General features: G+C 38.8%; 1 protein-coding gene across 7 annotated transcripts in view; it reads right to left on the reverse strand.

Moving 5' to 3' along the window:
* LOC126473540 (zinc finger CCCH domain-containing protein 18-like) overlaps positions 1-14,775 on the reverse strand; it is a 123,952-nt gene extending 109,177 nt beyond the window's left edge. For 6 of the 7 annotated variants that reach the window (XM_050100660.1, XM_050100659.1, XM_050100655.1 and 3 more), the window contains exon 1: positions 14,609-14,775. The gene's annotated coding sequence lies outside the window, so the exon portion shown is untranslated. Of the gene's footprint in view, positions 1-14,272; positions 14,521-14,608 lie in introns of those variants that run through there. The other variant, XM_050100654.1, reaches the window with a different exon arrangement.
* Positions 14,776-15,242: the final 467 nt, after the last annotated feature.

Here is a 15,242-nt window from a genome sequence, read left to right on the forward strand (position 1 = left end):
GCAGACTGCAGTTCCTTCAGCCACCAACTGGTGTCTGGCTGTGGAACAGCACAACCATGGAAGGAAGAGTCCCAAGCAACCTCTTCCTAGCTAGAGGGGCCGGAGAAGGATGAGGCGCCTCTGGCTGCGGAATAGGGATATACGGACATCCACAATCCCTGTAGACAGGGGCAGCAGTGCAACGGGAAGACATATGTCCGAACTTCATACCTGAAGTGTGTCATACGAGGTGGAACACAGGATTTCACTTCACACCAGTAGACCATCACGTTGACCTTCTCAGGCAACATATCACCCTTGAAAGCCAAGATGAAGGCCCTGGCAGCAACTCCGTTTTCCTTCAGATGATGATGATGATGATTATGAAGATGATTGGTTTGTGGGGTGCTCAACTGCGCGGTTATCAGCGCCCATTCAAATTCCCAACCTTTGCTCATTCTAGTCTCACCACTTTCAAGAATGAAGATGAAATGATGAAGACAGCACAAACACCTAGTCATCTCGAGGCAGGTGCAACCCCTGACCCCGCCGGGCATCAAACCTGGGACCCTGTGCTCGGGAAGCGAGAATGCAACCACGAGCTGCACACTGTTTTCCTTCAGTCCCCTATGGACAAAACAGTGAAGTGCACACCCCGGCACTCTAAGTTGGCCTGCACCTAATTGTCAGATTCCAAAAGAAGATCACGATGAAAGATGACACCTTGGAACATACTGAGATACTTGTGGGGAGTGTCAGTCATGTGAACATCACCCAACTTCTCACAAGATAGCAGCAGCACCTGTGACTGCAGGAAATGACATTTTAATCAGGAGAGAACTGCTCTTCATCTTAGAGATGGCTACAACTTCCTTGCATTTGTCTTTAATGTGTCACACAAAAATAAAGGCTTTGAGGCCAAAAAGGTGCCCCCGTTTGTCCTGGTACAGACCAGGTATCAGGTGGAGGATTTTGCTCCTTGTTGTCTAGTCCTGTGTTCCTCCCACAGTGTGACCAGAGAAGGGAACACACTGGGATCATACTTCGTTGCATCCTACAAGGTCTTTTGATTTGAAGAGCTTGCTGGGATCATGTGACCACTGGAGGTAGAAAGTTTAAGTCGCTTCACGTGCGAACTATCCATCAAGGTGCCACCCACTCTAAGCGGGGGGTTCTCCCCGTGGGCCACCCAACTACAGCAATAGCAACAGCTAGCTGGCTAGTAATCCACTGCCAGGATTCCCTGTGCCCCATTCATGATGCGCACATACTCCATTGTGTACACAGGGAGTGTGCAATGCAGGCACAAACAGTACGATCCCCACATGGTCAGGAGCTACCATCATGCAGGTACCTGACAACACCCTCCCCCCCCCCCCCTCCCTCCCAGAAAGAATTGGCTACTATGCTGGGTTTTGGGTGTGTTGTGGCAATAGGAAGGAAAGGTGCCAGGGCAGAAGGGCACACAGGTAGAACACACACCACAGTGCGCGACTTGTAAAATTTGGAAGAGTTGGCACGTCAAACCCAATAATGTGGACCATATAATCATTAATGCAGTAATGGAAGGTGAAGATAGTGCCAAGAATGAAACTAAAAATCAGGACCAAAATTGTGAACCAAGTCCAGGCAGGATCTGCACCAAAAGAACCATCTGAGGTAAAGTCAGAGGAGTTAAGAGATTGTTGAAGTGAAGGTTTGCAGCATAGAAAGAGGAAGTAGTGCTGCAAAGACTGGGGTCCCATTGTGGCCAAGCACATACTCACCAAAGAGTGATGAGCCCCCCCTCGGGGCACTGGAATTGAACAAGGGCCAGGTCATGATGGAATCCCTGAGATTCAATGCAGGATTTACAGCTGAGTTAGCTAGCTCTGTTGAAGTATGTAACATAGATGAAGAAAATATATTCATGTATCAGCAAAGTACAGGACAACAAATTACAACAGAGACAAAAGAGAGTTGGCACTTGATTTTTTTTTACTATGTATGTGCCCATTCAAAAAATGGTAACAAACTGCTTTTTTGATGAAAAGGACACGTCTTCAAGTTGGGTAACAAAAGTGACACACAAAACTATGCCCAACTCCAGCTGTTGTAACATGATATCCCGAAAATTATGGATCTCTTATTTCTTGACTACCAATAAGCTTTCGACTCAGTAAGACACCAATGCTTATAAATGAAAATGGGACTGTATTTGGTATAAAATGAAATTGATCACTAGTTCAAAGTTTTCTCAGTAGGGAGGACGCATCACGTTATCAAATTTGGTAAGTCAGCAGAAATAGAAATAACTTTAGGCATGCTTCAGGCGTGGCTGATAGGGCTCTTATTGTTCATGTTGTGTATCAATAAACTGGCACGTAATATTAACAATACTTTACACTTTTCGAAGAAGATGCAGTTATCTACAATGAAGTACTGTCTGAAATAAGCTGCACAAATATTCAGTCAGATATCAATAAGATTTCAAAGTGGAATGAAGTTTGGAAACTTGCTTTAAATGTCCTGAAATGGGACATTACAAAATACAAAAACACGGTATCCTGCAAGTAAAATATCACTGAGGCACAAGTAGTCAGTCAACTCATATTAAAACCTGGGTGTACTGGCACAATTTATTTACGGAACAATGGCAAAACTTGAAGCCAGCCTCTGTGAAAGTCAGTCTGTGATCTGGAGAAATGTAGGAACATGGGTGGCTATACTGAATCTATGACTTATATTGGAAGGTAGACTGGAGAGATAAAACTATGTTTACAGCAATTATAGATTTAAAGAAAGCTTGATAATGTTGACTGGGCTACACTCTTTGAAATTCTGAAGGTGGCAGCGAGAAAATACAGAAAGGGAAGTAATAGTTGAGAAAGGAGTGAGACAGTTGTGGCCTACCCCCTATATTGTTCAATCTGTACACTGAGCAAGCACTAAATACGACCAAGGAGAAACTTGGAAAGGAAAATAAAATTCAGACAGAAAAATGGAAAACTTCAAGGTTTGCTGATAATACTGTATTTCAAACAGCTGAACTGAATGGATTTTCTTATGAAAAGAGGTTACACCAACAACAGCAAAACAAGCACAAAGAAATGTAGTCAAATTATGTCATGTGATGCTGAGAGAGTCTGATTACTTCTTTAAAAGACTCTGACAGGAAGTTTGAAACCAGCTGCCTCTCACCTGAATACAATGTCCTCAAAAATATTGGCTATCAAACATATGTGTGCTCTTTTAACAAAGAAGAATCTTTTGCCTTTGTGTCCTACTGCCACCATACCTTAGCAGTTGAAAAATTCTGAGAGATTCAATTTAATTTTTCCCCTTTGCCCACGTGTTTGACACTTCTATCCAAAATGCGGCCTCCCTTATACCCACAAGTAACAGTTCACCAGCCTGGGACAGTCCAGACTGCCCAAGCCCACATATGGTCTCCACTCATCCAAACTTTTCATTTCCACTATCACCTTCTCTCTCTCTCTCTCTCTCTCTCTCTCTCTCCCCCCCCCTCTCCGCCACTGCTGCTGTCTTCTTCATATCTCTCTTTCTCACTGCCACTTCTCTCCCACTGGCACTGTCCTCTCTCTCTTCCACCGTTGCTGTCTCACTGTTACTCTCTCAGCACAAAAAAGCACGGACATATTAGCATGTCAAAAATTATTGGGGTGAGGAAGGCAGAATAAGGATTGAGGCAGCTGGTTCTCCACAGGAACATTTTTCTGCTGGTTCCTTTCTTTCCCCTGCTGCAGCATGGCTTGGTGCTTATTTAAAGCATATTCCATAGGTCAGTAAAGTTTTGACTAATTACACTGAGGTGACAAAAGTCAGGGGATACCTCCTACTATGTCAGACCACCTTTTGCCTGGTTTAGTGCAGCTACTTGACATCGCATGAACTCAATAAATCATTGGAAGTCCCCTGCACAAATATTGAATCATGTTGCCTCCGTAGCTGTGCATAAGTGTTGCTGTTACAGGATTTTTTACACAAACTGACCTCTTGATTATGTCCCATAAATGTTCAGTGGAATTCATGTCAGGCTATCTGTGTGGCCAAACCATTCACTCAAACTGTTCGAAATGTTCTTCAAATTAATTTCGAACGTTTGTGTTCTGGTGACGTGGCGCACTGCCACCCATAACAGTTTCATTGTTGTTGGGGAACACGATGTCCATGAATTGCTGCAAATGGTCTCCAAGTAGCGGAACATAATCATTTCCAGTCAATGACCATTTAACTGGACTATAGGGACCATTTCAATTCCATATAACCACAACTCGCACTGTTATGGAGCCACGACCAGCTTGCACAGTACCTTGTTGACAACTTGGGTCACGACTTCGTGGGGTTTGCAGCACATACTAACTTTACCATTACCACTTAACTGAAATCAGGACTCATCTGACCATGTCGCAGTTTTACATTTGTCTATGGTCCTACCAATATGGTCACAAGCCCATGAGGTACCGCAGGCGATGTGCTGGTGGTCATCTGCTGTCATAGTCCATTAACACCAAATTTCGTCACACTGCCCTAATGGATATGTTCGTCATATGCACCACATTGATTTCTGCAGTTATTTCACGTAGTGTTGCTTGTCTGTTAGCATTGACAACAGTTTGGTTGTTAAGTGAAGGTCGTTAAGTGAAGGCTGTCGGACTCTGCGTTATCTGAGATGAGAGGTAATGCCCGAAATTTGATATTCTTGACAAACTCTTTGACACTGTGAATCTCGGAACACTGAATTCCCTGATGATTTCTGAAGTGGAATGTCCCATGCGTCTAGCTCCAACTACCATTCCAAGTTCAAAGTCTGTTAATTTTCATCGTGTGGCCATAATCACATAGGAAACCTTTCCACATGAATCGCCTGAGTATGAATGACAGCTCTGACAATGCAGTGACCTTTCATACTTTGTGTACATGGTACTACCACCATCTGCATATGTGTGTATCACTATCCCATGACTTTTGTCAAGTCAGTGTACATACTTCCCACAAATACAAACAACAAATAAGTACACTACAATGTTAACACAAAATCGTTTGCTTTACATTTTTTCTGGATTTTTGCTGATCAACTGCAATTCATTGAAAATGTCCCACTTATGTTTTGTATCTCAAAACAGTAACTGATGTTAGAAGTATTTTACTTAACTTCTAGTCTTTCCAGTTTTACATATTTTTGCCAGTCATTTTAAGTTCTTTTCAGGCATGTTAAGACCCTTTTTAGCCTTTTCTTGTCACTGTCATGTCCTTTGGGCACATCTGTGTCGGCATGAAGTGCCCATTATATAGAGACAACATAATTAAGTTTTAATGGTGAAAAAATGCTGACTAGAAACATAGTTTGACAACATCAGAAACCTTGAGATGACTCCAGAACCTTTTTATGTGTTTGCTATGTCAGTTAAAATTACATTTACATCTCAGACTGGATCTCGGTAACGTATTATGACATTGAGCCTCTCAAGGTTCCCCAAGAAAATCATCTTACGAACATACGATAGAAGTTTCTAAGTTTTGCCATGAACAGAAATTATACTAGTGGCCATCACCTTAACTGGTACTTCTGGTACAAAAAAAGTCACTGTTTTTTGGTTGTATCTTGATAGCAGATACTGATTTTAAAAAATGGGAAAACCGTATCTCTAGATGAAAGTCTAAAGAATGCACAGTTAAAATTTGAGCTATTTACTAGGGTTAGAAGTCTCATATTACGAACATATGGTAAAAATTTCAACAATCTGCAATGAACAGAAATTATGGAAGTGGCCATCCCCAGGAATTTGTAATATTAGCACCCAAAAATCACAGTTTTCTGGGGTTTCTTGAGATATGCACATGAACAAATGGTGCTTTGGTAAGTTGCCTAAGCTGCCACTCTCGACCCCACTTAATGCAAAATAACCAACGGATATTCTCAACTTGTTAGGACTGGAGGAAGTGTGTAATGCTTTAATTTTGGCTCTGTATTGTAGGACAGCTACAGTATGCCCATTATTCCAATAGGTATGTACACAGCTGCTAGGCCAAGGGCTACGCAAAACACTTCACCCTTGATATCTGTGATCAATAGAAACCAAGACTCGCCCCCCCCCCCCCCAAAAAAAAAAAAAAAATCACAGTTCAGTGGAACATATTTGTACCATGTACTATTGCGCGCAGAACAATATAAACTGCTGATACACAAGAGCAAGAAAAACATTTCAGAAAAAAGAAATTTGTTAACAGTAGATATAAATTTAAGTTTTAGGAAGTGTTTTCTTAAGGTTTTTGTCTGGGGTGTAGTTTTGTACTGATGTGAAATATCCATGATAAATGTTCAGACAAAAAGAGAATAGAAGTTTCTGAAATGTGGTGCTGCAGAGGAATGGCGAATATTAGATGAGTAGGTCAAATAATTCATGAAGATGCACTGAATCGAATAGAAGAGAAAAGAAATTTATGGCACAACCTGAATACAATACAGGAATGGTTTACAGAACACATTTTGAGGCATCAAGGAACTGTGAATTTGGTATTGGAGTGTAGATGAGGCATAAAATTGGAGAGGGAGATCAAGTAGGTTCAAATAGATGCAGGTTGCAATAGTTACAATGAGATGAAGATGCTTTCACAGGATAGAAAAGCACGGAGAGCTACATCAAACAAGTCTTTGGACTGAAGACCACATCATTATCATGATCGTCGTCGCCGTCACCACCACCACCACCACCACCACCACCACCAATATCAATATCAGCATCAACTACTACTACTACTATTAGTACTACAAAATTAGAACATGGGCTCATTGTGAGTACAGCAAATCGTAAAGTTTGACTGGTTGGTGGAATAGTGGAGAAATGCAGTCAGTTCCCAAAGGAGACTGCTCATAAAATACTCAAGCAACCCATCATAAAATAGTGCTCAAATGTGTGGGACCCATACCAAAGAGAACCAATAGGGATAGTAAACACCCACAAAGAAGGTTTGCTTGATCCACAGCTGAAGATAGATGACAAGCATCCCAGAGAAGCCTTACAAAGTTTAATGAATTGGTATGAAGTAACGAGTGTAAGAATACATTGCAACCCAAGTAATGTTCATACAAGGTGTACAAAGGGACTATAGGCTAATGACAGTGAACAGATAGGCATTTAAGCAGTCCTCCTTCCTGCATTCTATACATGGATGGAACAAGCAGAAACTTAAATATGTGGTACAATGAGGAGGTCTGCTTGCCACACACTTTACAATGGTTTCTGGAGGATAAGTGCCCCAAATGTGTTACCAACATCTCATTATGATATTGAACTCGCACACACATTTTGCAGCATACATGAAGTAGGGTAGATTATGGCTTCACCAACAAAATAAGGGATCCCAGATTGCTAACGTTGCTGAACTTCGAAATTATGAAGGTTTGTAATAAGTCTTCAATTCTTTATAAATACTTACATTCAAATAAATTTTTATTGTTCTGTTACAGTTATTGAATTTCCCTCATTTTCTGCGTTACTGATGTGCCTATATCATTTGAAGCTATTAAGTGAAATGAATAATTTCTGCTTTATCAATATATTTCTACTGGGGTAGCTAAAACACCTTTACAGACTTTGGGGATAGAGTTCTCATATCAAAATACAGAAAATAGTCAATATAAATTAATGTCCTAAATACTTAGTTGTTTTAGTTATTAACCAGTAACCACCAATTCCTTAAAAAATCCAACTCCCATATTGAAATAGCTTCAAACATTTGATTACTTTACAAATAAGGTAATGTGTCAAATATTTGACATTAAGTATGTAAGCAAGAAAAAGTTTACAAAAGGTCTGAAACTGTACTTAAGTAAAGTTTGTTGGAAGTCATTAAGTGCTCCGATTTTCAAACAATGAATGAATAAAGACTGGGTGTTTGCACATTGTCAGTTATGTTGTCTCAAAGCAAACATACAGTTTCTAACTGTAGCACCTGTCTTACTGTGTTAAACTTTTAACATATGATTATACTTCTTAATGAGTAGACTGTGACAGCACCTTCAATTTCTTATAATTACCCCTGGAAGCTGCTGCAACTGGTACCAGATTCCAGAATAGTCGCTTAGTAATACAGATGATAATATCTCGTTTATAGATGAGGCAGCATCTGGAGAAGATGGTATAGAACATTTCCATAGCCAAAATTTTTGGAATTATGAAAAACCTTATTGTAAAATGTAGGCTAGCTATCAAGAAATACTTTAATATGTGGACTGAAATTTTAAGTAATTGTCTGGTAGGTCCATCCATTTTGCAGGTGCTGTCTATAAGGACACTTTTCAGAATATTATATCCTCGGGAAGCTCTTCACTACGGAAAAAACATCACATCTAATTTAAAACTTTCCCAAATTTGTTATAACATATGCCATGAGAAATAATAAAAAGCTTGCTGTTTATGCATTATGGGCTCCAGCACATTTCAACTGCATTGTTCCAAATTCACTGTATGTTTCAGTGTAGGGTATGGAGGAATAATTCCAGGGCCTGCAAGTTCTCTTAATCTCAGTCCTTTGGATTATTATCGCTGGGATCACTTACACTAATTGGTTTATGCAATTAGGCAAAATCAAACAATGAACATTCCTGGATGGAATAACAATATGGAAAGGACAGGCTGTTAACTCACCACACAGAGAAGGCAACGAGTCAAATACATGCCCAATGAAATAGACTGCCAAAATATTAAGCTTCGAATAAAGTAGAGAAATTTCATGGCGGGCTGGAACTCTAAAACAACATCAGTACTGCAAATAGCCATAACAGGAAAACATGATGACGAAGCCATAAAACTTGGTCTAGGAAGAATGGAAGAAAATCATTTAACCAGACGAGTCTAAAATTAACACAGTTTCCAACTTCTGGCCGAGTTTACGCCCCAAGAGTGAAACATGGAGGGTGTTTTGTGATAATTTGACCATTTTGTCTTCAGGCTCATCCCATGGTACAATGACAATAGTGACACTATTTTCCTAAACAGTAGTGCCCCAGTTCACACGATCCAGGACTGATTTTGTGATCATGAGGATAAGTTGTTGGTTCTCCCCTGGCCGCCGCTGTCACTAGGTCTTAATATTAACGAGCCTTTGTGGTCTACTTTAGAGAGAAGGGTGCGTGATCGCTATCAACCTCTATCCTATGGCAGCGGTTTTGGATACCAACAGTTTTCCTAATAATATCAGACCTGACAATGTGTTGCGGTTGTGGTGTTTCCATATTTCTATGCATTGAGTGTAAAATTCAGAAACACTGTAAACTTATTATGACATTTTCACAGAATGAACAACTGTTCCGTAAGGACCAGCACAGATTAAAAATATGTCTAGCCACGCTGAAAGAGATACATTATTGAGTAGATGACGAATGATGATTTTAGCGGCACACTGCACACTCTCTTGAGCCGATTGCTTTAGTTATGCAAATGTTCATTTTTTCCCCATGTTACTAAACTTATCAAACTGTGCTGAATTACATAACACACTGGAGTACCATATGAAGAGACTTAGGCAGAATACACAACTCCTTGAACAGCTTTGAACAATAAGTACATATGATTATTCCATCTACGTATATTGAAGGTGATCACTGCTATCAGCTGCAGTGACACATTATGCGAAATCAGCAGCGGTGGAATTTGAAACCAAGATCTGCTTAGTATGCAGGTGTGTTAACCACTGCAACACCCGGGACACAGTGTTATCGCAACTGCGCAGACCATCTCCGCATGCATCACAGCCAATCAACATTCTCACTGAGTGCCACCTATCCTTAATCCCTGCCCATTTTACTCCCATTCGCTACTCTGAGATTCCCACATGAGGTCAAATGTATTGTTCATCTGCACTGAATAAGGTGGACCCATTGCCCAGCTAGGCGTACCAATTGTATGATTGCATGGTGTCTGTTCTTTCGGCATGTCCAAAAAAACAGACACCAAACATTCGTAAGACTATTCAATCTTTGGATCTTGTTACAGAAAATTAATAATACTGTGGATGGCAGGTACAGCACAATTTAGAATTTGATCACATTGGGTAAAAAGGAAAGTCATCCTTCTCCCAATTGCCATCTTGGATAATGAAAACAAAATCATATGCAGCCTTTAAATCACTTTTGAGACTTGTATATTCCTGCATTGACAGAGAGGACAAAATCTTATTTGATGAAGAGTTCTCCATGATGCTAAAGCTTCTTATTTCATTTTGAGCAACATTTTTAAGCCTGTTCAAAAAAACTGTCCACTGGTGCAACTTTGGTTATCAGCTAATCAACTTCAACTTCTCTCTCTCTCTCTCTATTCACCATGCTACTACAAAAATGGTTCAAATGGCTCTGAGCACTATGGGACTCAACTTCTGAGGTCATTAGTCCCCTAGAACTTAGAACTAGTTAAACCTAACTAACCTATGGACATCACACACATCCATGCAGGATTCGAACCTGCGACTGTAGCGGTCTCGCTGTTCAGGACTGCAGCGCCTAGAGCCGCACGGCCACTTCGGCCGGCCCATGCTACTACAGAATTACCCTTTAGTGACAATAATTTTTTCCATGCTACATACACGAATGGGACAGGAAGAAACCTCAATGACCGGTACAGTGGTATGTACCCTCTTCCATACGCTTCACAGTGGTTTGCAGAGTATAGATGTAGATATTTTGATACTGTGCTTCACATTGATCTAAGTACATGATGATCTTCTGTACATGCACATAATTTTTGATGAAGTGAATAAGACATGAAATTATTAATTCAAACCTCTAGATATTATTTACTCAACTTAAAAGTAAGTTGTAGACTGCTTGCCTGCCATACTGGACATATACAAAAGACTGGACACATGCAAAATTACTGCTATAGGACTAATGCAAGGGCTTTCCAAGAGTTCTACACTATTTCTGTGATTTCCTCTTCAGTAATTGCAGTATCATAGCTCATATTACCTCACATAAGTTTTTCATCAAGTTCAGTTACACAAGTATGGATTATTTTACTTGAACTTACTGCAACATTTAACAAGTCTCAGAGAGAAGGGTACATATGGTGATAAATGCTGTTGCAAAAGGCACTTGTAAATATGCCCATGGAGAAAAAAAAAAGTTGTCACATAGGCTGAACATTTTCAACAAAAATGTTTAATTCCCAGCCCATGTTGCACAAATCTGTATTTTCACTGTTGGATTAGGCCAATGATGCGCAAAAGCAAATAGAGCATTATGGGTACAGTGATACCATTTGTAGGTTTTGAGACATGTAGAATTCAAAGTAACTATTGTTGATAGTCTGGATATTATAACCTTAGAAAAATAAATGTTTGTTTCATAGCGACATAATAGACGGTGAAAATAAGGATTTATCTGAACTGTACAAATTACTGGCATACACAGAACATCAAATCAAATAGCATCAATTACACAAACTGTCATATACCAACAATTCAGTAACCAGAGACAAATGTGTGTGGGATACTATGAAATGAGACAGTGGTCCAAAGAGTAATACTCTGTTAAGTGAATGAAAATATCATTAATGATCAACTACATAGAGTGAATCTAATATTAGTAATGATACTCTTGGGCTCTTTTCAATAAGTCATCTCTTAATGAGTTCTCAGGTTGGAAAAAGACGAGGTATATGAACTCCTATACGGCCATGTTTAATTAACCAATGCTGTGTTCAAATCAGCCTTCACACAGATTAATTTTATAAGGTGCTGTGCACATACTTGTTTGCAATGTAGAGCAAATGTTGGCAGTATATTTCCATGTCATGCTGAAGAAAGCCAATGGAAGATCAGTTAAGTGGTACCCAATACACAGCAGGCAGTTAAATATGTCTTCATCTCACTAATATACAACTTGATCTTATTTTGTGGATGGCTTTTTCTTCACATTCACTTATGCTGTCAAGTGACATTTCTGTTTTGCACTGAGCCATTTCTTCATTTTATGGTCTTGTTACTTACTGGCATTTCTTTTACTGGTGCATAAAGTACTTTCGCTCCACCTGTGTTGAAATAATAATACTGATTTTGTCCCAAAGGCAGAATCTACATCGTGGTGACAGCATAATCTGCGGCATTGCTTGCAGGCCTATTATATAAACAGAACTGCGTTATATATTTTCGGCCTCCATGAGCTCGCTTTGTTGCCTGGTTTGTACGTATGAGCAGAGCTTTGGGAGTGAGGTAGGTTACATAAGTGGAGTGGTGAGTGAGAGAGAGTAATTTATACAAACATGAGCTGAAATGTAGTATAATAGTAATCATACTAGCTACTTCTATCTGTTAATTTATTTCTTCGAGCTTTCCAAGTCCTTAAAATTTCTTTTTCACAATGGGACCTACAGAACAAGATGTCTAGATCAATGTACAAAAATTAAAGACACAGCTCACAGAGATTTAATATTCTCTCTAGTGATACAAACAGTTTACTAATTGCAGAAATAACAATATTTTCCAACTGGACTGTTATCAAACATAATTTAATCATAATTGCAATTTTGGCGTATTTGCCAAAAATGAGATCTCTCTCTCTCTCTCTCTCAGTGAAGTACGTAACATTTACAACATCGAATTCACTTGTTGATGGAGGTCTAATTACCCAAGAACTTTCAGCATTGCAGTGCGTCAGCAATTGTAAGTATCGAAATAATTATGAAAAATCAGCCTTGATTGCACAGGTAGTTTGTGCAATCGAGGCGGATTTTTCATAATTATTTCTAACTACTCACATACAGCTTCACCCTTGTCTGCATAATTTCAGTGCATCTTCAGAAAGACAGGTCCCTTTAGATTTTTGTTGGTAAATAAATAACCTACTTGTCAACCATTATACAGTACAAATAACAATAATTATTGAAATATATTCTGAAGAAAGCAGAATACTAAGGAACTGGAAATCCTTTCAGTAATAATGATATTAATTAAACAGGCATTCCATTTATGCCAAGAATCTCTATAAGAAATGATTCTAAAACTAACCAGAAGCATTATTTTCACTTGTTTTACTTTTCTCATTTCACTCTTTCATCCCTAAAAACAAAATGTTTGGTACAGCATAAACGTTAAAAGAACTGTGGTGATAAAGCAGATCCCATTTTAAGAGAAGTAACTGATTTTGTCATGCAGTAGAATCTACAGCTATTTGGTTGACTAAAGTATTTTAATTAGCAGCAAAAAATTTAATTTGCGGCAATACAGACTACAATTAGTCATTTCAAGTGAACAGTGGGAGCACAAACACTTTTTTCCATCAACAGTTCACTTGGAACAATGTTTCTTCATTTACAGCATCCAAGAAACAGAAGGCAGAAAAAATGGTAGAAAACTTGATGCAATAGAAAGTAAAGCACACTATGCATCCATTAAAATTAATAATGTGAAGCAGGAATGAAGAACAAGCAACTGAACACACTTCACTTATGTAATACCCGCCTTTTGACAGACCATTCACTGAATATGTTCCTTTCAAGTACCAAATACCTTCTACCAAAGTATCAACAGATACAAGCACCCACATTCAACTAGCAACAGTTTTACAACGAGCACAGCACAACAAAATTTGAAAGGCTTAAAAATAATATTACATCTTTACACAAAAGCACCAGTTTTTCTAAACTTTTAGCACAATATTTAAACAGAAAAACTGTTAAATTTGAGTCTCAATAGCCATCCTACAAAAGCAGAAATTCTGACAGACTACATTTTATAAATTAGACAACACAGGCTGAACAAAAACAGGTAGCTTGAGCAATAGATCTGTTGTTAATTCTTCAGACACTTTGAGATTCAGCTGCAAATAGCTAAGTCTCAAGCTAATTTATTTACATCTGACTCAAAGCAGAGTCATACCCAAACACTTTATACTGGACTAATTCAATGTATTAGCCCAAATATAAATACAAACTAGTATTATTACTCAATGAAAAAACATCATTTCTGACACATAGTGTAATGTAGGGAAGTAAACAAGTAGCAAATGCAATATCATCTTTAAGAATAGATTAACTGTAAACTTTGTACATTACTGCTTAAGTCTATCTCATATTTGAGTAAATAGCCTATCTGAACAAAGTAAACTTGTGTACAGAATAGCTGAGTCACAAGTCTATATGGCCAAGGAAACCACACTGAACCAATTAACGGTACATAACACAACCTGTGGCCCAAACCAGTTAACATATATAAGCAAAACCACACACACGGCTGAGGTTAATGGGTGATTTCTGATGACGTCTTCTGAGGTGTTATCACTTGAACGCGCTCTTACCTTTTTACAGAAGCAAACGCTCCATACTGAGCTGGTACACTGCGATTACCAGCATTCCACAATGAAAATGAGGAAACACTATAAAGTTTCCTACTGTCTTCGTAGTTTACCATTTTCGCAACTTTCGTTGTACCGATTACTACACTTGTCGAAGTTACGAGTAAACTTTCAACACAACACAAAATTAACAAAACTGTAGTCTTCACATTTCTGAAAATAATACTATTACATTATAAAACATGACCTCTTTTTTTTTTTTCACTCGTCTAAAAAAACACCCCGGCGTGAGTGCACTTTCCTTCTACGTTCAAGTTGTGAACTTTTAACTGACCTTACCTTGTCCTACAACACGTAGACACAATCAAAATAATCTTGTGTATTTTCTGAACTTCAAAACAATTAGAAAAGAGAAGCCAGTCTCAATTTATGTTAGCATCTTAAGAGTCCAGCAAAACCATGAGACATTGGCTTCCCTTACAAGCTAATCCATTGGTCGATCACTTGTACCCACAATACAACGCAGCGTGTAATAAACAAAAGATTTCATAACAGTTCAAACCCGGCGAAGCCTAAACAATATCTTTGAATGATCTGGCATCGTGTCGATAAAATAACCCTATTTACAAATTCCTGAGAATAATGCTTCAAAATGCAAGATCTAAAGAGAAGAATGCAACTTTCTGTTAGTGGTTCAATGTTCTTTTCGTTTGAATTAATTTCCGTTTTTCAGATGCTATTGCTTTTTGTTATTTATCCTTCGTGTGTGTTATTGTCGTCTGCCATTGAGTGTAAAATGTTACATATAATAAACTCTGTACAACCAAATTTATAATAGAGCTTCATTTACTGCACCCGATTACGTTTCTGTTAAGGAGTGCCATTTTGCAAAGGACTGCAAAAACAAAGCGAAGAGAGACATGAAAAGCTGTAATTATAGTAAAAAAAGGGTCATTTGAAGTCAGAATGCAGG

Source organism: Schistocerca serialis, chromosome 4, assembly GCF_023864345.2.
Source record: "Schistocerca serialis cubense isolate TAMUIC-IGC-003099 chromosome 4, iqSchSeri2.2, whole genome shotgun sequence".
NCBI lineage: Eukaryota > Metazoa > Arthropoda > Insecta > Orthoptera > Acrididae > Schistocerca > Schistocerca serialis.